The sequence below is a fragment of the Mauremys reevesii genome, linkage group 17 (genome assembly GCF_016161935.1).
Source record: "Mauremys reevesii isolate NIE-2019 linkage group 17, ASM1616193v1, whole genome shotgun sequence".
Taxonomy (NCBI): domain Eukaryota; kingdom Metazoa; phylum Chordata; order Testudines; family Geoemydidae; genus Mauremys; species Mauremys reevesii.
The window spans coordinates 10,189,680-10,214,436 of record NC_052639.1 but is presented as its reverse complement, the minus strand read 5'-3'; the positions used below and the strand labels follow the sequence as shown (position 1 = coordinate 10,214,436).

Sequence of the window (24,757 nt, the reverse complement as noted above, 5' to 3'; positions counted from 1 at the left end):
TTTATTTAAAGCAAAGGAGTTCTGAGTTTCTGTTTGCAAGAAGCAACATTGTTTGATCTGTCATTGTACCAAAGGGGAGATGATTGTCTACAAAGGAGGGGTGATGACCAAATGCATCCAATGAGAATGGGATTTGAACCCATGCGTGCAGAGCACAATGGATTAGCAGTCCATCACCTTAACCACTCGGCCACCTCATCTGAGCTAGCGAAAAAGAGACAGGAGGAGAAATCTTAGGCCAGCAGAGCTAGGGACAATAAGGAGTTTTTAAATACTAAGCGGAAGCAGGGGCTGAATGAGCTCCCCCCTCACATCTAGTGAGGAGATGGGGGAAAGACTTCAGGAACAGACCGTGTTTGCACAGACACACCTACTCTGCCTAGATATGCAGCATGATGGGGCCGCTTTCCCAAAATGACCAGTTTTGGCTGGTGGTGGGTTACAAATCACTTTAGGATTGAGTGGAATGAAATGTTATTATCCTTCCTGCATGAGTGAAGGGCAGCAGAACATACCTAGTCCGTCCTGATGGAGGGCTGGGTGGGTGGGTGGGTGAGGAATAGCTTTTATTGGACTTTATAGAAGTGATTGAGGACATCACCCTAAACCAGGGGTCCCCAAACATTTCACACTGTGCCCTCTTAGCCATGGCTGTGGCCCCTCGGAAGCCACGGTCAAGAACCGGGGCTGGTAATGGGGCTGTTGCTTGCTGGGGAGAGGGGTGCAGACAGGGGTAAGGGGGTCGAGGCCGAGCAGGGAGCCAGAGCCCCAGGCTGAGGGTGGGGGTTGGGGAAGACCTGGGGCAGAGTGGGGCTGAGTGCTGCTACCTCCATGGGGGCTGGCTCAGGCCCTGAGGTGCCCCCATGAATGTTCCTCTGTGTCCCCCTAGGAGTCATGCCCCACATTTTGGGGACCACTGAACCCTACTCACTAAGCAGGGGCTAGTGATGCCAAAGCCCAGGGAAAGGGAGAACAAGTGCGGGGCCCCCAGCACTGGAACCATGTGAAGGGGCTGCAGGAGAGGGGCAATGGCTGGTGGCCCAGGGAGTTAAGGGTGGAGGGGGCAGGAGTTAGGGGTGAAGGAGGTGCAAGGGTTGGGAGTGCAGGAGCTAGCGGTAAAGGGGGAGTGGGGATCGTCCAGGGGCAATGGGGAAGTGACAAAATACAAGCTTTGCCCAGGGCACCATTTTCCCTAATGCTGGTCTGAGCAAACAATTGGAAATGACCCTTCAGTGAGACCAGAACCATCATGTAGAAAAGCTCCTTTGTTAAGTGGTGGTGGCTGAGGGCTTAGGGAGATGGGTTAGAAAGCACCAGGCATCTTTCTGTAGTGGTTTGATTCTTGCCTGCTAGGCAAGGCTGGTGTGTGGTGTCTCCACGGCTGTACTTTCAGTGTCTGATCTGCCACAGGGAGCCAAGTCGAGACATATTCAGAGGCTCTATGCCAGGGTTTCTCAAACTTTCTTTCATTGCAACCCCCTTCTGCCAAAAAAAACTTACTACATGGCCCTGGAAAGAGGGACCAAGCCCCTCCCCACTGAGCAGAGGCAGAGGAAACAAAGCCTGAGCCCTGCCCCAGTTAGGGGAAGGCAAAACCAGAGCTTGAGGGATTCAGCCCTGGGTGGTGGGGCTCAGACTTTTGGTTTCAGCCCCAGGCCCCAACAAGTCTAATGCCAGCCCTGGCAACCCCATTAAAACAGAGTTATGACCCACTTTGGGGTCCTGACCCACAGTTTGAGAACTACTGCTCTATGCTGATGGGAGAGAGTTTTCCTGGGGGTGTAGTTAATCCACTTCCCAAGAGGTGACAGCTATGTCAGTGGGAGAAGCTATATCGGTGGGTGTGCAAGCTGTGGTGTTTACCACATTTAAGAAGTTTAATCAAACCCCATTTTTAAAACCACCTGTGGTCTGGGAATGGCAAAGGACCTCGATGAAGCAGGATTTGTCCTTCAAAGTCCTGGACATCACGATTCTATACTTTTGCTGTCATGGGGGTATAGCTCAGTGTTACAGTGCTTGACTGCAGTTTAAGTAGTCCTCAGTTAAAACCTGTGTGTTCTCTTATAACCCTCTTTCTTTTTTTTTTAAAAAGTTAAACATTTTCATTTCCATTCTCCATTCTGTTCAGGGGCTCCTCTATACAGGAGTGCTTGATATCAATGTAAACACTCAACATTTCTCTGTCCAAATGCATAAAACCTAGCAAAGCTGTCCATCAGCTGAAATCAGTTCCAATCCTCTAAGTGTCTAGTTTATGTTTTCATCAGTTAAACAAAGGTATCATACAAATGTACATTTGCAGATCCCTCTTCTCCAGGAGCTGTGCTGTGCAGAAGAACAAGAACCACATCCAGTTGCAGTTCAGGAGTCTGATGACCAAAGAGCCACGAAGTGTTCTGAGGGCTGGAGAAAAATGCCTTCTAGTGAGCTATTGAACGAGCTCAACCTGTTTAGCTTATCAAAAGAAGATTGAAAGGTGACTTCATTGAAGTGTTGAAGGGCCTTAATGGAGAGAAAAGATGGGGTATGAAAGGGCTCTTTAATCGAGAAAGGCATAACAACACCCAATGGCTGGAAGGTGAAAAGAGACAAATTCATATTACAACTAAGGCACAAATATTCAACATCGAGGATGATTCACCACAGGAACAAGCTACCAAGGAAAGTGGTGGATTCGCCATATCCTGATGTCATTTCATGAAGACTAGATGCCTTTCTGGAATGTGTTTGCCCCAAAAGTAGATATTGTGTCATACAGGAGGCCTGTGATATGCAGGGGGTCAGGTTAGATGCTCTAATGGTCTCTTCTGGCCATAAAGTCGACTAATTTCTGAAAAACTGAGTGTAGCATTGGGAGCAGCGTCTGATGTTTTCCTGTCTAGCCGGCTTGCTTCCTAGAACGAACGCTCCTTGAGTGGGGTGATCCACAGGGAGTAGCTCAAACCTCCAAAGTGCCTGGGCAGGGGCAGGACATTAGCACAGCAAGAGAGGGGTGTGGCAGTGACATCACAAAGACTTTTTGCAGGACCTCAGACTATTGGTCAAAGGTGGTGGGGAGGTGGTGACCTTACAGAGAGATGCTGACATCAGCCAGACAGGACAGGGGCGAGGGGCCATGGAAACCTCAGAGACCCCTGTGGCTTTGCTTCAGCAAGTCTCCTTCTCCAGGTCTCTCTTTGAGGACTGAGAGAGTATTCGGGTTCACGGACGTGAGTGCCAGTAGGAACCTTTTTCGAGTTTTCTCCTTCCCCTGTTAGTGATTTTACTAGTGACCAGCCATCTCTGTTTAGAAGGATGAAGCCTCCTCGAGGTTTGAAACCTGTTCAGTCTGATCCATCTGGTGACAGTTGAATTCTAGGCATGGAAAACACGAACTTAAGGAGGCAGAATTTTATTTCACACTTGGGATTTTGTCCCAAAGAATCAGTGGGGACATTAGGGTTTGTCCTTTCTGTTTCACCTTTTCCTCCATCCCTCCCTCTCTCCTTTCTCTTTGTCTCTTGCTTCTTTTGTCCTTTCACTTGTTCCCCTCCCAACACCAGGAGCAGTGTGTGTGTGTGTGTGTGTATGTGTGTGTTGCTGGGGAGTGCTCTGCAGCTCCCACTGTGGGAGGTCCACCCAAAAATGTGGGGCTGAAATAGTGCTCGGGCAGTGATCCCCACCAGTGACCTGGGCCATCCTTTGGGCTCTCTGGTGAGAACCCTCAGCCTCCCGTCCTCAGTCTCTACCCTGATTGGCTGAGCAGAGGGTTATTGACAGGGTGGAGATTCAGGTCCTTGTTGTTCTCTTTTAAGACTAAGGAAATAAGTCATACCCTGTTATATGTTGACAAATTTTGCTGCTTTGCTGCATTAATGGTCTCTGAGCAGTTCATGATTCTCTCTAACATTGCAGGTCTCCTCAAATACTTGCTGAATAATTACTGTGAACTGTTGTTGGTCTGGAGCTCATCTGAGAGCACTTTATTCAGGTCATTCAGTGTTTGAAATTCACGATCTGATGGTTAGTTTCAAAATCAGGGCTCTTGGGTCCTATTCCCAACTCTGCCACTGGCTGGCTGTGTGACCTAAGACAAGTCGATTCTCCTTTCTCAGCCTCAGCTTCTCCCTCTCTCAAGTAGGGATAATGATGATCCGCTCCTACCTAGCTCAAGGTAGGTGGAGGATGGGGATCCATTGGAGAGTGTCACTAGGAGTATCAGAGGGGCCGTGCTAGTCTGGATTTGTAAAAGCAGCAAAGACTCCTGTGGCACATGGCTAAGCAAACAGAACAAACCCCAAATCCCCCCTGTGCTTTGGGAGCCAGGTTTGCTGTGGGAATCCTGTAGTTCAGATGACTTCACGCCTGGGCATTGGGATTATTTACCAGTTTCTCTGGCATTGGGGCAGTTTTGTGCTCACAGCTGTGATGGCCGAGTGGTTAAGGTGTTGGACTTGAAATCCAATAGGGTTCCCCTGCGCAGGTTCAAATCCTGCTCACAGCGAGGCCTGTGTTTTAGCCAGTCTCTCACCCGGGCAATACCGCTGTACAACCCCCTGAGACACTCTCAATTCTCTCCCCACCCCAAGTAAATTCTGTTCTGCTCCTTTCATAGAGATGCCTGGGACACCACCTCACACTGTGTCCCTGAGGGGTCAGGCAAACTCTCAGCACCTGAAGCCTCTGCCACTCACCTGGTGCCCCATAGATCAGCCATAGCCCTGGTTCTGCTCCTCTCTCTAGCATGTGAAAGGAGCTGAGTCAGCGACTCCATGGGAGCTACGGGGCTGCAGAACCAACAGAGAGAAAAAAAGGTGCTCAGTGCCCACTGGCAGCCAGCTCCCCCCCCCCACTACAGGCCTTGCTGACAAGCTCCTCACACTTGCCAGTGATCAGCTGTTCAGTGGGGTGCAGGAGGCGCAGGGGGAGGAGCAGGGAGAGTGGGAGAGGGAAAGGAATGGGGCAGGAAGGTGCAGGGCGGGAAGAGATGGGACAGGGGTGGGGGCTTGGGGGAAGGGGTGGACTGGGGGGCAGGGCCTGGGGAGGAAAGGGGGGATTTGTCCCATACCCTGGATCCCTCTAGGGATGGCCCTGAAGGGAAGCACCGACTATCACAGTGACAATACAACTGACCAGCCTTGCGGGGGAGGCTGAGGGAGATCCGCACTCACCAGGTCTCTTCTCTCCCCCAAGCTGAGCCAGACACTGCTCTCTCCTGGCTCTCACTCTAGCAGCTGGACGCCAAGGAGCCATTTCCCCACAGGAAGTGCATTGAGTGCCCCTGTGGTGCTGGGGGGGCTGGTGCTGCTGCTGCCTGTGGGGCTGGCAGGGGGGCTGATGTCTGCACAGACTCTCAGCTGCCAGGCTGGAGGGGGCACTTGGGACCTTACCAGACTGGCTCAGTGTAGACGGGGGGTTGACAGAGCAATACAGACGCTCTCCAGAGCACGGAGCAGCAGCCGCCCATGCAGCCAGGCAATGAGTATTTCCCACAGCCTGGAGCCGAGGGGGAGGCGGCAGCTGCTGTTCCAGCTCCTCGGGGACAGGCCCTGTCAGCCAACAGCCACTTCTTACTCCCCACAGCTAAGGGCGTCACGTTCCTCCGGTGGGGGTGTGGAGCAGCCGTTCGTTTTCCTGTTCGCACTCCTCTGCGGTGTGAAAATCAGGGAGGGGAGGCAGAAGCCCCACTTCCCTCCCGAAATGACGCCCAGTGGGGGAAGCCAGGACAACAGGGTGGGGCGGCAAGTGGTGACCAGACTCTCACCGCCAGGGTCTAGTCTAGCTCAGGGTCCAGCTCAGGGTCCTCCCCACACCACTGGCCCCCAGTCCCCTTCCACCACCAGGTCAACCCGGGAACTCAGGCAGGAACGGGGTGAGGCAGCAAGTCAAGCCGAGCAAGGCAGGAAAAAGCGAGTCTTGTCTTCATGGACCGCTCACAATGACGTCCTTTTTGTGTGCAACTGCTGCAAAAACATCCCGGGCAGAGAAGCAACAGGCCAAAATACTACTACACAGCTGCCAAAGTAGCTCAGTTAGGAGAGTGTTAGAGTGAAAATCTCAAGGTTGCTGGTTCAATCCCAGACTTTGGCAGGCCCTTTAATCCCTCTTTGTATAGTGGTGGTTTGCACCCCAGGTGAGTCCCTGAGCTTGGGTTCTGGAATTGAAAAAAACAACTGTGTGCTGCTGGTCTCACCTTTAACAATGAAGGACGGGAGCTGTCTCTCCTACATGAGTTATTGGTGGACCCAATGTGGAAGGAGAAGAGTGAGGCAGGGTGGCCCTCAGGAATGGTGCCAGAGGGGCTGACTGGGCAGTGACAGGCAGGAACAGGGGATGAAAACTCTTCTGTGCAGCTGAGGGAGGGCAGTGCCCTGGAAGGGGCATCTGTGAAAGTGGCCAGGTGGCAGGGATTTGGGGGCCCAGGAGGAGATGTTGAGTGTTCATTGCCTTGGAGCAGCTGGACTTGGACAGGGTGGGTGTTCATAAAATGCACATTAACAACTCTAGGGTAGTTTGATGGTGATTGGTGGAAGGGCCCATCTCTCTGGTCCTCCAGGGCAGTGAAGAATGATGGGGTTGGAGTCTTGTTCTTCACATTCATGGTGCGAGTACAGAAGGGGCTGGAGCTCTGACCAGGGAGGGCATTACTGGTGGGCTTTGCAGCACTGGTTATGGCTATATTAGTGTGTATGGTCCCCAATTAAGGCCTAAAAGGAAAGTTCTATGAAGGAACTGTCTCCTTTCCTCTGGACAGCACAGTGTTTGGTGTTGGGGAGGATTTCAATTGTTGCTCCGGCCTGAGGACTGCTGGCCCTGTTTTCCTGACTGTCAGAGGAAACTCTTCTATGATGAGCACTACCTGGCGCAGGTCTGTAGTGAGGTCGGCTTAGAGGACGTGTTTCTCCACAGTGGAACCAGTGGAGGGCGGGCGGTAGCCTCCTATTCCTCTGACCTGAGCTCACACCAGCCGCAGAGGGGATACACCTTTCTGCGGGGACAGGCCAGGAGTTGCATTGACCGGATTTCCGTGAAGGAGAGCACGTCGACAGCCCAGTGCAGGGTGGTGCCAATGGACTGTTCGGATCACGCAGCTCTCACCGTGTGCTCAATGTGGGCAATTCCCTGACCCAGGGCAGAGGATATTGGAAGCTGAACATCCAGAGCTTGCAAGATAAAGGAGCAGGGGGGTGAGGCCTGGAGGTGTTGGCAGAACGGGAAAGCATCAGAGGGTTCTATGGCAACCAGGGGGATTGATGGGAGTCGGTGAGGGAGGAGTTGGCTGCTTTGTTCCGGATGCTGGGGAAACACCACAACATTAAAGAAACCAACAGTGCAAAGTCCTGCAGTGTCACCTGTGGGATTTCCACAAGAGCATCCAGGCAGGGGAGCTAGTCAGCCTGTGACTGTACGACCGGATCAAGCGACAGCTGCTCGAGTTCCAGGAGATGAGGCTGCAGTTGGCCGATATGAGCGGGAGCACCGAGTGAAGGGAGGAGCAGACTCCCCTGACATTTTTGCAGCCTGCAGGGAACGGAGACAAAGCAGGGGGATGTGGGGTCTGAGGGCAGGACCCACAGATCCGGTAGTGCAGGACCACAGTCACTGGAGGAGGAGAGAGAGACCCGCGAGAGGAAGCTGATGGTGGGAAGCAATAAGTGCAGAGTGCAAACCAGCCAGCTGAGAGTCACAGGGGTCTAGAAAATGAAATAGCAGCAGGTCCCATGGTGTAATGGGCAGCACTCAGGACTTTGAATCCTGGAATCTGAGTTCAAATCTCAGTGGGACCTCGTGGTGATACATTGCTTTGCTACAAAGCACTGGAGCTCAATGTGTTTGGTTACCTTCTCTCAGGGTGAACTAAAGTGACATTTTTCCCTCCTGCTGGGTGACTGATGGCCACTGGAGATAGGTCTTTGGTCTGGATGGTTCAATGGGCGGCTATAGGTTGGGGTCCTAGAACTTAACAGTCTGGCTAGAGATTCCTGTGGGTTGACCGGATGGTTGTTTCTTGCTGCTTCACCTGATGTCCACAACTTTGGTCCCTGCAGCTGCCACACTCTTCCTTTTGCTCACATGGCATTTAAAGGAAGGAGGGCCAGGACCAGGCTTCATAGTCAGGGCTGGGCAGGAGGGAGGCAGAGTCCCAGGCGGGAGCCCAACACACCTCTCCTCCTCTGGGCACCTGGGGTGTTGTTCCCCCCTGTCCAGGCACCCCTGGGGCCCTGCACTTCACACAGCTCTCCCTGATTTCAGCTGTTAGTGAGGGAGCCTCACTGCTAGTGCAGACTGGGCAGTTTGTTGCATGAGAGACACTGTCCCAAAGCAGGACTAATGCTTAGAGCTGGTTATCAGTGATTTCAGATCTGTTGGTCTGCAGCAAGACTCTCCATTGAGTCTTAACCAGCTCTGTTATTACACAGGGAAGAACAAAAGGGTCAAATGGGGCCTGGAAGCCTTAAGAAGAATCCACCCCACCAAGTACAACACTTGTTGCTACCTGCTCTCAGCTCCACTGAGAATGTTTTGGGGTCACTCCTCGCCTGTATCAACCTAGGGCTCTCAGAGAATCCTAATTAACAGGTGCTCCAGTGGCGCAATTGGTTTGCACACAGTACTTATAGGGCAGTGCTGAGAGGAGCTATGCTGAGGTTGTGAGTTCAAACCTCACCTGGAGCACTGGTTTTCATTAACCAAGTAGTGTCACCCCCTCATTTGGCCTGTGGAATGTAGAATTCCAGCCCTGGGGACCCTCAGGAGGGGGCTAATAAAAAATGCCCCCTTCAATTATTACCTCCTCTCCAGGTCAGAATCTACCATCCTTTCTCCCCGCCCCAGCCCCTGCGCCAGGATCCCTCAAGCAGAGCCTGGAGTCCTGCCCCTGGCGTCTGTACTATTGACAAAGACTAAGTGACAGGGACAAAACACTCAAATCCCGCCTGGTGCGGGGAGCCAGGTTTGCTCTTCAAATTCTGTCGTTGGTACATTTCCAGGCCTGGGAATGTCCCACAACAGCATTGAATGGGAAGCTGCCTGCAGAACAGTGACACTGCACAGAGCTCCTGTGGAGGAGGGGTGGGAATTGGTAACATTTTGAGGATCGTTTGGGAAATGAGCCTTTGCTGACAAGGTTTGTCTCTGTTCATATTTCACCTTCAGGTGTTATGTTGAGGGATCTTTAGTATATTTTTGGGAGGTTAATAACTATCTCCTCAACTTTATTTACTCAACTTAAAAATTGGTGTCACTTGATTTTTGCATCTCCCTGTGAAAATACAACTGACACGTGTGGCTTTCTACTGGGGGTCATGATGTTAAAGTTGAGGAACTCAGTCTCTGTACTTCTGGGGCAAGGGTGTTGCTTTTTTACAGCTGCCTCAGGGCCAGGCAAACTGGGCTGTTAGCTGCACCCACTGTCCTTGCAAGGGGCCCCTGTTGAACCCTGGGCAGCTGCACTGCAGTGCTGGGGTGATTGCAGGTGGAGAAGCTGCTGTGGAGCAATGTAGAGCAGGTGCAGGAAGGAGACGGGGTCACTATTCTCATTCTGAACTGCACCGTTTTCCAAATTTGGGACTAGATTCATAGATTCATAGACTTAAGGTCAGAAGGGACCATTATGATCATCTAGTCTGACCTCCTGCACAATGCAGGCCACAGAATCTCACTCACCCACTCCTGTAACAAACCCCTAACCTATGTCTGAGTTATTGAAGTCCTCAAATTGTGGCTTAAAGACCTCAAGGTGCAGGGAATCCTCCAGCAAGTGACCCGAGACCCATGCCGCAGAGGAAGTCGAATGTCCGAGAACAATTCTAGGGGAAGGTGAACGCAGAGCAATGACACTGGAGATGCCCAGACCTCCAATGGGGGCAGCGTGGAAATTAACAATGGGTAGATCATTTGCGAACTTAGTCGTCACTGACAAGATTTATCTCTGTTCCTATTTCACGCTATGGTGTTATTTAGAGGAATCAGTACAGATTTTTACTATATTAATTAAACACTTAATTCTATGTAATCAAGCCAAAAACTCAGTGTCACTTATTTTGTCTCTGTCCTAGCAAGAATGAATTGAATTTCGTGACTTTCTGGAAAGTGCAGCGAGATTAAATGTAGGGAATTCAGTCTCTGTGTTTGTGAGCTGATGCTTTCCTCTCACAGGTCAGTGCCTGCATTGAAATACCAAGAGGGATCTAAGGGCTGGTGTACGCTGGGCACTTCACTGGCAGAGCGACGTCTCTCAGGGTGTGAAAAGCCCCCACTCCAAACCCATAGATTTAAGGTGACCTAAGCCCGGGTTAGATAGTGCTAAAGAAAAAGGAAGAATTGTTCTGTCCATGTAGCTATTACAGGGTTGGGGAAAACCCCTCCAGTCACTGTCTACTCCAAAGTGCTATAGCAGTGCCACAGCAGCCTTTTAACTGTAGACAGAGTGAAACTAGATTTAGCTCCAGTTCCCACTGTGGATGCCCAGGTACTAAGACTACAATAATAACAACAACAGCACAGTGCTTGTGTAGTTGACAGGACTCAAACCTGCGGCGGAAGACCCCAATGGATTTCTAGTTCAGCGCCTTAACCACTTGGCCACAACTACTTAACCTACACTACAATTCACTACATAATGATTCTGTTCTCACTGAATTGTCACTTCAAATTGTTTGCTCAGACCAGCTTCCCCAGCACACTCATGGCTGCGCATCAGCGTAAGTGTGTCCTTGGCTGAACAGTGAGAATTCCTGCCCATTTCCCTTCTGGCTGGAGCATGATTAGAGTGTGTTTGTGTGAACGACATTGCTGTAGATTGTTGTTCATTCCCCACTCTGACAATTCAGACAGTCCCTTTCCCATTCAAATCTCCAGCACATCGTTCCAATAGCAGGTGGCAGGATTTCTCTGGGGCACTGAAATTTTTTCAGGGGGCTGGTGCATGAACTCAGTCTTGCATTCCATCCTTGATGTTTCATGGACTAACAACAGCAGCAGAAAGAAAGAGCCGAGCCAGTATCTCCCTGGCAGGGATGCAGGTGCCACGACCCCTCTGTCTGACCATCGCATTGCAGGAGAGAAGGGTTCACTGGAATCGAATGCCCTGGCTCAGACCAGAGACACAGGGAGGTTTTTCTGTTCACGGATCTGTGCAAAGGAAATTGTGTCTCTGTGTGAAATGGAGGCAGGAAATGAAACACCCAATGCCCTAAGGAATGTGGGTGAAGGACTCGGGCTGAGCAATGATTTAACAGGGGTTTGTTTCAATTTATTGGCCTGATTAAAACTATGGCGAAAAGCCCCCTGTACCAGGGGCTGCGGGACAGGACAGGCAGGTCTGCGCGGAGTGTTCAGAGCTGCCCCCTATCTGCCCTTTCTCTGCACCGCCCCTGCTCCCAGAATGCACCATGCCCTGGACTGAACTCTTCCCCTGCCGGCCGAGCTGGTTTCGTTTGCTGTGATCCTGTTGGCTTGGCAAGGGGGGAAGTGACAGTCCCACCCCAGAGCCAACGCCCCCCTGTCACCCAGCCCCCTGACCCCCAGCAGTGCAGGTCAGCCAGGAGCTGGGCCCTGCCAGGCACTCAGGGGCGTCTCCCCTGCAGCTGGGGGCTCTACCCAGCGTGGTCTGTGGCAGCTTGTGCACTAACAGGGCAGCGGCAGCAGCCACATGGTGGGTTGGGCTGGTGACCCAGGTCCATCTCCTGGGGTCGGCTGGGTTCATGCTCAGGCGACGAGATCTAGCCTGGATATGGATAGAGAGCTCTTTAATGTTTTTAAGGAGGTAAATACTAATAGGAACTGTTTGATCATGGGGGATTTTAACTTCCCGGATATAGATTGGGAAACAAATGCTAGTAATAATAATAGGGCTCAGCTTTTCCTAGACGTGATAGCTGATGAATTCCTTCATCAAGTAGTTGCTGAACGGACGAGGGGGGATGCCATTTTAGATCTGATTTTGGTGAGTAACGAGGACCTTGTTGAGGAAATAGTTGTAGGGGACAACCTTGGCTCGAGTGATCATGAGCTAATTAGTTTCAAAATAAATGGGAGGATAATCAAAATTGCATCTGAGACTAAGGTTTACGATTTCAAAAGGGCTAACTTTACTAAATTAAGGCGACTAGTTAGGGAAGTGGATTGGACTAACATATTTAGGGATCTAAAGGCAGATGATGCCTGGGGTTACTTCAGGTTGAAGTTGCAGGAGTTGTCAGAGGCATGTATCCCGAGAAAGGGAAAACGGCTCGTAGGTAGCAGTTTTAGACCGAGTTGGATGAGCAAGCGTCTTAGAGGGGTGATTAAGAAAAAACAGAAAGCGTACAAGGACTGGAAAATGGGAGGGATCAGCAAAGAAACCTACCTTATTGAGGTCAGAGGGTGTAGGGAAGCAGTGAGAAAGGCAAAGAGCCGGGTGGAGATGGACCTAGCAAAGGGGATTAAAACCAATAGCAAAAGGTTTTTTAGCCATATAAATAGGAAGAAAACCAAGAAGGAAGAAGTGGGACCGCTTAAAACTTTAAACGGAGTGGAGATTAGGGATAATCTTGGAATGGCACAATATCTGAACGAATATTTTGCCTCGGTCTTTAATGAGGCTAATGAAGGGCTAAGGAATAGTGATAGAGGGACTGATGGGAATGAAGATATGGGGGTAGACATTACGGTATCTGAGGTAGAAGCCAAACTTGAACAGCTAAACGGAAGTAAATCGGGGGGCCCGGACAATCTTCATCCTAGAATATTAAGGGAATTGGCGAGTGAAATTGCAAGCCCGTTAGCGATGATTTTTAATAAATCTCTAAACTCGGGGGTTGTACCGTTTGACTGGAGATTAGCTAATATAGTTCCTATATTCAAGAAGGGGAAAAAAAGTGACCCGGGTAACTATAGGCCTGTTAGTTTAACATCTGTAGTATGCAAAGTCATGGAAAAATTTTTAAAGGAGAGAGTGGTTACAGACCTTGAGGCCGATGGCAACTGGGACAAATTACAGCATGGATTTACGAAAGGTAGATCGTGCCAAACCAACCTGATCTCCTTCTTTGAGAAAGTAACAGATTTTTTAGACAAGGGAAATGCGGTGGATCTAATATATCTTGATTTCAGTAAGGCGTTTGATACGGTACCGCATGAGGAATTACTGGTTAAATTGGAAAAGATGGGGATCGAAATGAAAATCCAGAGGTGGATAAGGAGCTGGTTAAAGGGGAGACTGCAGAGGGTCGTATTGAAGGGGGAACTGTCGGGTTGGAGGGGGGTTACCAGTGGAGTTCCTCAAGGTTCGGTTTTGGGTCCGATTTTATTCAATCTATTTATCGCTGACCTGGGAACCAAGAGTAGGAGTGGGCTGATAAAGTTTGCGGATGACACCAAGTTGGGAGGTATTGCAAATTCGGAAAAGGATCGGGATATCCTCCAGGGAGATTTGGATGACCTTGTAAACTGGAGTATTAGTAACAGGATGAAATTCAATAGTGAGAAGTGTAAGGTTATGCATTTAGGGATGACTAACAAGAACTTTAGTTATAAGCTGGGGACGCACCAGGTGGAAGTAACAGAGGAGGAGAAGGACCTAGGAGTCCTGGTTGATCGTAGGATGACTATGAGTAGGCAATGTGATGTGGCCGTTAAAAAAGCTAATGCGGTCTTGGGATGCATTAGGCGAGGTATTTCTAGTAGGGATAAGGAGATGCTAGTCCCGTTATATAAGGCGTTGGTAAGACCTCATTTGGAGTATTGTGTGCAGTTTTGGTCTCCCATGTTTAAGAAGGATGAATTCAAACTGGAACGGGTACAAAGAAGGGCCACTAGAATGATCCGAGGAATGGAAAGCCTGTCGTATGAAAGGAGACTTGAGGAGCTCGGTTTGTTTTCTTTAACCAAAAGAAGGATAAGAGGAGATATGATTGCACTCTTTAAATATATCAGAGGGATAAATACCAGGGAAGGAGAAGAATTATTTCAGCTCAGTGCTAATGTGGACACGAGGACAAACGGATATAAATTGTCAGTCAGGAAATTTAGGCTTGAAATTAGACGAAGGTTTCTAACCATCAGAGGAGTGCAATTCTGGAACAGCCTACCAAAGGAAACAGTGGGGGCGAAGGACCTCCATGACTTTAAGATTAAGCTAGATAAGTTTATGGAGGGGATGGTATGATAGGATAACTGGCTTAGTCAATAGGTCAATAAAGTGCCACACTGGTAATTAGTACAATGGGTCAATGATAGGATATTGTTAGCCTTTTTCCAGAGGGTCTGGCTGGAGAGTCTTGCCCACATGCTCGGGGTTCAGCTGACCACCATATTTGGGGTCGGGAAGGAATTTTCCTCCAGGGTAGATTGGCAGTGGCCCTGGAGGTTTTTCGCCTTCCTCCGAAGCATGGGGCAGGGGTCGCTTGCTTAAGGAGTGGGTGGATCGGCTTATGTGGCCTGTATCTTGCAGGAGGTCAGACTAGATGATCATAATGGTCCCTTCTGATCTTGAATTCTATGATTCTATGATTCTATGACTGGCCCCAGCCACCGGCCGAGCCCCACGGCCACGCTGCTGCTGTTACCGCACTAGCCCCTCACGCCCCCATTTCCTCACTGAAGCCAGGAGAAGGTTTGCAGGGAGGAGGTGGGGGGGGGTTGACCCCAATATCCCGGAGCTGATTCTCCCCACAAAGGGGTGTGTGCATGTGGTGGGTGCCGTGTGCAACGCCCTGTGCCCATGAGGAGGGGACCGGAGCTCTGCCAGCAGGAAGATTTATCCTGCAGGAGCCCTGCCTCCCTCCCCCAGGGGTTCCCCTGGAGCAGAGAAGCTTTGAATCCTCGCTGGAGACTAGAGACGCCCGAGCAGCACAAGCTGCCTGGCAGAGGTTCTGGATCAGGGCCTCACGGGCCCATTGGGTTCATTCCCTCAGGGCTGCCCTGCCCAGTGCCAGGTTGCTCTCACTCTCCAGCACAGAGGGGGCTGCAGGCTCTTTGCCAAGCTGGGTCCCAGCTCACGGCAGATTTAACACTAGCAGGGGGCCCAGATATGTGCTGGTGCCGCTCAGGGAGGGAATCTGGGCCAAAGACTGATTACAAATTGGGTAACACTGAAGTGGGACTAGACAGACCCTTGCTGGGACGTGGGGGGTAGGTAGCCCCCATTGTGTACCGTGCCCTCGCCAAGAAGTCTCTGGGAGAGTGGGTTCTTCCTGATGGGCCACCAGCACGTCTCGTTGGTCCTGCTGTCGGCTGCTCCTTTGTTGATACTGACAAGCTAGTTGTGGGCCTTCCCCACTCACCCCATAGCTCCGGGATGCACAGACAGCAACACTGGTGTGGAAGAAACGAACGCCACTCTCAGGTTTCAAGATCCTTAAGATCACTGACATTGCCCATGTAATTGTCAGTGGGTATAGCTCAGTGGTAGAGTGTTTGACTGCAGTTCAAGTGGTCCTTGGTTCAAATCCAAGTGCCCCCTTAAAAGCCTGGTCCTTCAACAGTGGTAATAATTGCATATCCATTTCCATTATGTTCAGGAGCTCCACTGACTAGGGATACCTGAAATAAACAGAAACACTCAACATTTTCCTGTGCAAATGCATAAAAACCTAGCAAACATGTCCCTCAGCTGAAATCAGTTCCAATCCTCTAAGTGTCTAATTTGTGTTTTCATCAACTAAACAAAGGCCCGTGAAGACACATTTGCAGGTCCTTGTCCTCCACGGGCTACAATGTGCAGAAGAACAAGAACCACATCCACGTGGGAGGCATGGACTAGTCTGTATTACATTTGGTAAGTAAGTTGCCATTGGGACTGAAAACTCTACTGGAGGTGGACAGGAGCCTGTTACAAAACTAAAATAACCAAGATTTACCAAACTCCCTGTTACACATTCAATCCTCTGTTTGTGCACACGGCATCAACTGGGGCTCTAATAAATGGCAGCCTTCCTTTAACACAGATCGTTGTTCCTTGTGACTTTCAGATACATTCGAATGGCAGCTGTTCAGAGGTCATGTGCTGCTAGTTCATGAGCAGCAGCAGAGTCTCTGTACGTTTCCCAACCATAGAGCTGGGTGTGTCTGCATCCAAGTAACTGCAGAGTCAGTGTAGTCCCAGACAGTTAATTGCACAGTCTCCCTTTCTGGTCTCATTGATCATTTGGGTAGAAACAGCAACGGTTTGGTGGGTTTTGTTTGTTTTTTCCCCCTTCGTTTTCTCCTAAGGAATGTGTGATCTTGAGCATGTTAGTTTAAGTTCCCTGTGGGTCAGGAAAATTCCATCTCCTTGAAATAGCTGGGAAGTGACCTGTTTGTATCACCTAGAATAAAGGAGCTTTTGTAAAGCAGTTTTGCCTTTAAATATGCTGGGATAAAAATAGTAAACAGTAAATTCCACAGCCAGACACCAGGCCAGGATCAATTGATGGGGCCAGGATCAATTAATTACAGAAGAAACAAACTCTTGGGAAGTAGCTGTAATTTGTCCCCAAACCTTTCCTTGTTCTCATATGCTATCAGGGATTCTCTTCTAGAGGGCAGAGTTAAGGTTATCTGGGCATGTACCCTCACTCTGTATTCCCTGTTTTTCCAGAGTTTGAGTTTTACTGAAGTTGATGTTCTGGAAGGTTTAACACCATCAGCTCAGGACTAAACAAAGACTGTGAATGGCTTGCCAATTACAGAACCAGTTTCTCCTCCCTTGGTGTTCACACCTCAGCTGCTGGAACAGGGCCCCATCCTCCCTGATTGAACTAACCTTGTTATCTCTAGCTTGCTTCTTGCTTGCATATATAAACCTGCCCCTGGAAATTTCCACTGCTTGCATCCGAAGAAGTGGGTATTCACCCACGAAAGCTCATGCTGCAAAACATCTGTTAGTCTATAAGGTGCCACAGGATTCTTTGCTGCTTCTACAGAACCAGACTAACACGGCTACCCCTCTGATACTTGACAGTCAAAGTTAACTCTCTGTTAACAAAGGTTTTGTTATTGACAAATAATGAGACTAATCCTTCACTGCAGTAATTCCACTGACTTCCTCTTTCCTCATTTCTAGTTCCAAAAAAATAAGCAAATTAAAACAATATTGAGAACTAAAATGCTGTGAGAAAATGGAAATTTTAGTAGCTCAGATTTCAGTTTCTTCTGTGTCTTGTGCGTGTGTAAATGGCACAACATGTTAATTTATAAGCACATCTTTCTTAACTTCTTTAAATATTCTGTAGTACATTAACTATATCCAGTGGGTTGTTCAATGCAGTGAGGTTTTCATGCATTGACCAAAACATATTTTTCATGTTATATAAATGAACACAACTCATTGAACACAAAATTGTGTATTTCATGCTGTGAACTGTGTCGGTAGCTCAGATTAATAGGTTTGTTTTTTCTCTCTCTCTCTCCATGAAAAAAGGAAGAAACCGTGAAAATACCCATGGGAGAGAGGGGGTTTCTGAGAGCTGGGAAAGATATGGAGATATTTATGAAAGCGGGAGAGGCCAAAGTAGGGCCTTAGCTGGAGCAAAGGGGGAGGTTTTTTGTGCAGTTTCATTTCAGCCAGCCTCACATCCTGTAGTCCCTACTTCCCCACCCCCCCAACAAAGCCCCCTGTGACTCCTGAGACAGCCCCACTGCAAAAACTGCAGAGCCCCCAGCACTCCCTCTCCTAGCTGGATCCCCTGGCAGCCAGAGCTCCCTGCAGAACTGCTGTGGTTGCTCCCCTGGGTCTCTGGTCAAGGACGGCTACTGGCTACTCCTGAGAATGCAGCTGAGAAATGATTCACCCTTCTCTAGATTCTCGCCTGTGGGCTCTGAGAAGCAAGATGGGGCCTGTATGATAAAGTCCATGCAACATTCCCCTCACATCCCAGCCCTGGTATGTCACCAGAAGCTGCTGTCCCTGGGTAGCAGCCAAGGATGTTTCTCATCATTCAGGAGATCCAAGCCTGGGACTAAAGTCAGGGAGGTGCGGCTGGCTGCTGGGAGGCAGAATCTTGTGCCTGCCTCTTGGCTTCCCCGGGATGGCTACTTGCAGCCCCGGAGAAGAAGGTTGGTTTTGGGTGAAAGGAAACAAGCAAAGCTCTGGCAGGAAATTTGGGTGCGGGGTGCGGGCTCTGTGCTGGGGGAGGGGGTTGAGGTGCAGGAGGGGTGGCGCTTACCCTGGGCACTGCAGCTCCCAAAGTGTCTGGTACACACAACCCTCCGGCAGCAGCTCCTAGGTGGGCGGGGCCAGGGGGTCTCTGTGCGCCGCTGCCTGCTGGTGCCGCCCCCAGAGCTCCCATTGGCTGCAGTTCCTGGCCAATGGGTGCTGCGGAGTTGGTACTCGGGGCAGGGGCAGTGAATGGAGACACTCCCCCCGCCCCAGGGGATGCTGGGACATGCCGGCCATTTCTGGGAGTGGCACGGAGGGATTGAGGCAGAGTGGGCAGGGAGCCACCTTAGTGCTGCTGGCACATCTCTGCACACCCATGGGGGGAGGGGAGCAGAGGGCCTCCATGTGCTGCCTGGGGGAGGGGCAGAGCACAGAGCTGCCTCCCCTCCCGGGTCTATTACAGGAGTGGGTGGGTGGGGTCTTTTGGCCTGCAAGGTGCAGCAGGTCGGTCTAGATGATCACACTGGTCCCTTCTGACCTTAAAGGCTCTGAGTCTAAAAGGGAGAGGGAAGTAAAGAAATTAAAAAAAAAATAAACCAAATATTGTAATACCAGGATAACTCCAACAGCTCATTGTATAGTCCCGCCCCTTTCTTCTGTGTTGAATGACCTGCTAGACATTGATTCTTTCATTCTATTGATAAACTGATACAACGTGACTGAAATTAAACCAATTCCTAGCAGAGAAGACATCACATGCCTGCATTGGCTGGGAATTGAACCCAAGTCAACTACTTGAAAAGCAGCTATGCTCACCACTATACCACCAATGCATTTGGCAAAAGGACCACTTATGCTTGCCCAATGAGGTTAGGGCAGCATTGAGGAGATTTTCTGCCTGTTAAAATGTACTGGATTCTCATCACTAAAAAAAAAACCTCCATCTTCACCTGGGTTTGAACCATCAGCCTTTCATTTAGCCACCAAAGTTATTAATCACAGGGTATGTCTACACTACAGGATTATTCCGATTTTACAGAAACTGTTTTTTGGAAACAGATTGTATAAAGTCGAGTGCACGCGGACACACTAAGCACATTAATTCAGCGGTGTGCGTCCATGTACCGAGGCTACTGTCGATTTCCAGATCGTTGCACTGTGGGTAGCTATCCCATAGCTATCCCATAGTTCCCGCAGTCTCCCCCACCCATTGGAATTCTGGGTTGAGATCCCAATGCCTTATGGGGCAAAAACAGTGTTGTGGGTGATTCTGGGTAAATGTCAGTCAATCCTCCCTCCGTGAAAGAAACGGCAGACAATCATTTCACGCCCTTTTCCCTGGAGCCCGTTCAGCCTTTTTTCACTGTCACCGTATCTCTACTGGATGCTGCTGACAGACGCGATACTGCAGCGCTACACAGCAGCATCCCCTTGCCTTTTGCAAGTTAGCAGAGATGGTTACCAGCCATACCGTCCCACTGCTGCTTTGCAAGTTGACAATGACAGTTGCCAGTTATACTGTACCGTTTGCTGCTGTCATGGGTGCTCCTGGCTGGCCTTGGTGAGGTTGGCTGGGGGTGCATGGACAAAAATGGGAATGACTCCCCAGGTCATTCCCTTAAGTTTTGTCTAAAGGGAGGGTCAGTCCTGTCTAGACTATCAGACCAGCCTACAAAAGAACCAGAGAAGCAAACGGCCGCTCCAGGTCAGAGCCCCAGACATCCCGCAGAAATGATGAGCTGCATGCCATTCTAGGGGGTGCCCCTGCAACAACCCCACCCATTGCTTCCTCCTCCCCACCCTCCTGGGCTACCGTGGCAGTTATCCGCCCATTTGTGTGATGAAGTAATAAAGAATGCAGGAATTTGAAACAACACTGACTTTATTGCCTCTGCAAGTAGAGCTCAAAGGTGGAGGGAAGGCAGCCTCCAGCTGCTATAATATTCCAGGCAGGACTGAATCTCCATTAGACAAAGCTTAAAGAAGAGAATGACCTGGGAGTCATTCCCATTTTTGCCCAGGCACCCCCAGCTGACCTGACCAAGGCCAGCCAGGAGCACTCACGGGATGACAATGACAGATATCAGTCCTACCATAACATCAGTCCTGTAGTACCGGGAAGGGAAGGGAGGGGATGGTGTTGTGTAGCGCTGCAGCACTGCGTCTGCCAGCAGCATCCAGTAGACATACGGTGACACTGAAAAAAGGCGAGAAATGATTTTTTCCCTTTGCTTTCACGGGGTGGGCGGGCAACGACATATACCCTGAACCACCCGCAACAATGTTTTTGACCCATCAGGCTTTGGGAACTCAGCCAAGAATTCAAATGGTTTTCGGAGAGTGAGGGGAACTGTGGGATAGCTACAGCTCCTTAAGTTTCAGCACTGTGTTGAGTCCCTGTTGTGGCCTCTGTCTATCATGGCCTTGGAGATTTTGTCAAATGTTTAGGCATTTTGTCTTTTGGAACGGAGTTCTGATAGAACAGATTCATCTCGCCATACAGAGATCAGCTTCAGTATCTCCCGTACGGTCCATGCTGGAGCTCTTTTTGGATTCTGGGACTGCATGGTCACCTGTGCTGATCTGCGCTCCACGCTGGGCAAACAGGAAATGAAAATCAAAAGTTCATGGGGCTTTTCCTGTCAACCTGGCCAGTGCATCCGAGTTCAGATTGCTGTCCAGAGCGGTCACAATGGTGCACTGTGGGATAGCGCCTGGATGCCAATACCGTCGAATTGTGGCCACACTAACCCTAATCCGACATGGCAATACCGATTTCAGTGCTACTCCCCTTGTCGGGGAGGAGTACAGATACCAGTATTAAGAGCCCTTTAGATCGATATAAAGGGCTTCATTGTGTGGATGGGTGCAGGGTTAATGTGATTTAACGCTGCTAAATTCGATATAAACTTGTAGTGTTGAATGAGGCTAATCATCTAGTGGAACAAGCTCCGCAAGGGACGTGGTTAAATCCCCATCACTGCCTTGTGTAAATGAAGACCGCAGCTCTTGCTGCAAGACACCTGGTGTGTGGGTGTCCCTGTTCCCCCTTCAGAACCTCTGGTACATGGTGCTTCCCTCCTCCCAGTTCAAGATCCCCATCATGTGGGTGCTCCCATCCAGGATCTCTGGTGGGCGTCTCTGTCCCCCACCCCATGAACTAGCTCCCGTGTGTGGTTTCCCCTGCCTGCCCCCATCCGGGATCTGTGGGTGTCTCTGTTCCCCTTTTCAAGATCTGTGTTGCTTGGGTGTGTCCCTCCCCCCAAGTCAGAATCCCCATCACGTGGGTGCTCCCATCCCCCCTCCAGGCTCTGCGGGGGGTGTCTGTATAAAAAGAGACTGTGTCTCACTGTCTTGCCCAGGCTACGCTGGAGGGGCTATTCACAGGTGCGATCCCACTACTGATCAGCATGGGAGTTTTGACCTGCTCCATTTCTGACCTGGGCCGGTTCACCCCTCCTTAGGCAACCTGGGGACCCCAAGCTTCCCTGGGATCACCATGTTGATGCCGAGCTTAGTGCGGACACCCGATCGGCACAGCCCCCTGCAACCCAGAACTCCTGAGCTCAAGCAATCCGCCAGCCTCAGCCTCCCCAGGAGCTGGGATCACAGGCACCAGCCACAGAGCCCGGCTTGTTTCATAGCCTGGCAGCTGGAGCTTTAAACTCTGCTTGTGAGCTCTGTGCCTTGGCCAGACGGGGACAGCCTGGAACTGGGAAATGCTCCTTCTTCCCCAGCCCCCATCTCATCTCGAGCTGCAGGCGCCGCTGTCCTCCCAGGTAAGATCCTGGATGTTTCGGTGCCCCCCATCCCCCAGCCCAGGTGTCCGGGTACCTCTGCCCCCCATACAGAATCCTGGATGTGTGGGTGTCCGTCCCTCTGCAGAGGATCCCAGAGTGTGGATGCCCTTGTCCCCCCCTACAAGATCCTGGGTGTGTGGGTGCCACTCTCCCCCCACTAGATCTCTGGTGGGTGGGTCCCCAGGGTGTGAGTGCTCCCATCCCCCAATACAGGCTGGGGGGGAGGGTATAACTGGCTCTCCCTGTCCTGCCCAGGCGGTGCTACAGCAGCTGTTCACAGGGGCAGCAACCCCACTGTCACCCTGCAGCTCTAGCCTGCTTCACCCTCCTGTGGGAGCCCGGGGACCCCGAACTGCCCAGAATCACCTGATTGATGCCGAACTTAGCACAGACACCGGCTCAGCATGGCAGGGAGCAGCCCTGAGCCCTGACAATCAGCTTCCCTCTGCCTCCTGCTGCACGGCGAGGGTCACACGCGAGAGGCTTCGTGCCCAGTTTGTTCAGGAGCGTCCCAGGCCTGGTCTACACTAGGACTTTAATTCGAATTTAGCAGCGTTAATTCGAACTAACCGCTCAACCGTCCACACCAGGAAGCCATTTAATTCGAACTAGAGGGCTCTTTAGTTCGAATTTGGTACTCCACCCCGGCAGGTGGAGTAACGCTAAATTCGACATGGCTAGCTCGAATTAGGCTTGGTGTGGATGCTAATCAAACTTAGTAGCTCCGGGAGCTATCCCACACTGCACCACTCTGTTGACGCTCTGGACAGCAGTCCGAGCTTGGATTCTCTGGCCAGCCACACAGGAAATGACCCGCGAAAATTTGAATTCATTTTCCTGTCTGGGCACTTTGAATCTGACGTCCTGGTTGCACATCGGGGCGAGCTCCGCAGCACCTGCAACGATGCAGAGCTCTCCAGCAGAGGAGTCTGGGCAATCCCAGAATAGAAAGAGGTCCCCAGCATGGACTGTCCGGGAAGTCATGGATCTGATCACTGTGTGGGGCGAGGAGTCTGTGCTCTCGGAGCTGCGCTCCAACAAGCGGAACGCGAAGACCTTCGAGAAGGTCTCTAAAGCCATGAAAGACAAAGGATACAGCCGGGATGCGATGCAGTGTCGCGTGAAAGTGAAGGACCTAAGACAAGGGTATCAAAAAGTCAGAGCGGCAAACGGACGCTCCGGAGCACAGCCCCAGACATGCCGCTTCTATGAGGCACTGCATGCCATTCTAGGTGGGTCTGCCACAACTGCCCCACCAGTGACGGTGGACTCCGGGGACGGAATAGTGTACCGGGACAGTTCCTCCTCGATGTTCGCCGATGGGGAAGATGAGGAAGGGTCTTCTGAGGACGGCGCAGGCGACAGCGAACACACTCCCGCTTTCCCTGACAGCCAGGATCTCTTCATCACCCTCACAGAGATCCCCTACCAACCTCCTGCCATTAACCCGGACTCAGAATCAGGGAAGGATCAGGCGGTAAGTGCTACACACGTATAAACATTTATTTTTTATAACATTGTTATAGAAAAAATAGAAACAGTATTTACAAAATTCTAAATATTAAACTATATGAAAAGAAGGTCCACACAAATGGGGATAGAATAATAATCCTCTATCGACAATTCCATGAAGGTGTCATTCAGTTCCTCGCAAAGCCTCCGCAGGAGGTTCGTCGGAAGAGGTGCCTTGTTGGGCGCTCCGTGGAAGCAGACTCTTCCACGCCAGGACATCCGAATATACAGAGGAATCATCGCCTCTACTAGCATTGCTGCATATGGTCCTGGTCTGTGCAGTGCGTCCCGTAACATCCTGTCTTTCTGCGCACGAGTGACCCGCCTCAGGGTGATCTCATTCTGCAAATACTGCATCTAAGTAGGGCAATTAGTGTAGTGTTACTATTGTTAATGGTTTACAATTAGGTTGCATAACAATGACCCTCGCCTAACAGCCACGTGCTAGAGGCCACAGAGAACAAGCATCCATTGATCGTTCCCGTGCACTGGCGGGAGGGGCTGCAAAAGGCTAATCCTTTCTGCTTTGCACATTGCCTTTAGCAGGAGAGCACAGCTATCCACTAACTGATAAGCAGTATGTACTGTAAGGCTTACCAGGACTTTGTGCAAGAGGGATGCAGCTGTCTTTCCTCGCTTGTGCGCTCTCCAGTGCAATGGCGCCGCCAATGAGAGCGTATTCCGAAATCTCGAACTGGTTCTGAGATCTCCTGAGACTTGGTGCCCTGTATGGTCTTGTTCACTGAAACTGACTAGACTGTGTTCACTGTTGGCAAACATGTATGTGTTCAAGGGAATCACCTACTTTTTCGCATCACACAGCTTGGCTCCTTCCCGGACTGCCCGGCATCCCCACGCAGAGGCTGGCTCAGATTAGACGGCGAAAGAAAAAGACTAGGGACGACATGTTCCAGGAACTGATGGCCTGCTCCAGAGCGGAGGCGGCAGAGCAGAGACAGTGGAGGGAGACCCTGTGTCAGCAGCATCGCACACACATCGAACGGGAGGATAGGTGGCAGCAGGAAGACCAGCAGGCGACTAAAACGCTGCTTGGTCTAATGAGGGAGCAAACGGACACGCTCCGGCGCCTTGTAGATGTTCTGCAGGACCGCAGGCAGGAGGAGAGAGCCCCCCTGCACTGCATCTGCAACCGCCCTCCAACGCCAAGAAGTCCTGTCCCCCCCTCACCCAAAGTTACAAGAAGGAGGGGCGGTAGGGGCCGTGAGAACTGTCACTGCACCGCAGCAGAGCGCTCAGGTTCACGACACCTCTCGCTGTAAATTTGTACAAGTTCTTTCCTTACAGCATCACCCAGTCCCAACTCCAAGTTTCAACCCCCCACTGTGTACTACATTATTAAAAGCGGTTTGCTGTTACTCACTGTTTCCGTCACGTTTCTCGT

The 24,757-nt window shown here is 50.7% G+C and overlaps 6 non-coding genes across 6 annotated transcripts; 4 read left to right on the top strand and 2 right to left on the bottom strand.

The window, feature by feature from the left end:
- Window positions 1-118: 118 nt before the first annotated feature.
- On the bottom strand, window positions 119-200 carry TRNAS-GCU. Its single transcript has one exon. It is a non-coding gene; the product is annotated as a tRNA-Ser (tRNA).
- A 4,204-nt stretch (window positions 201-4,404) lies between these two features.
- Window positions 4,405-4,486, top strand: TRNAS-UGA. Its single transcript has one exon. It is a non-coding gene; the product is annotated as a tRNA-Ser (tRNA).
- Window positions 4,487-7,697: 3,211 nt separating this feature from the next.
- On the top strand, window positions 7,698-7,769 carry TRNAQ-UUG. Its single transcript has one exon. It is a non-coding gene; the product is annotated as a tRNA-Gln (tRNA).
- A 795-nt stretch (window positions 7,770-8,564) lies between these two features.
- On the top strand, window positions 8,565-8,658 carry TRNAI-UAU. Its single transcript has 2 exons — window positions 8,565-8,602; window positions 8,623-8,658. It is a non-coding gene; the product is annotated as a tRNA-Ile (tRNA).
- Window positions 8,659-15,355: 6,697 nt separating this feature from the next.
- TRNAC-GCA lies at window positions 15,356-15,427 on the top strand. Its single transcript has one exon. It is a non-coding gene; the product is annotated as a tRNA-Cys (tRNA).
- A 3,377-nt stretch (window positions 15,428-18,804) lies between these two features.
- Window positions 18,805-18,876, bottom strand: TRNAE-UUC. Its single transcript has one exon. It is a non-coding gene; the product is annotated as a tRNA-Glu (tRNA).
- Between the last annotated feature and the right edge of the window lie 5,881 nt (window positions 18,877-24,757).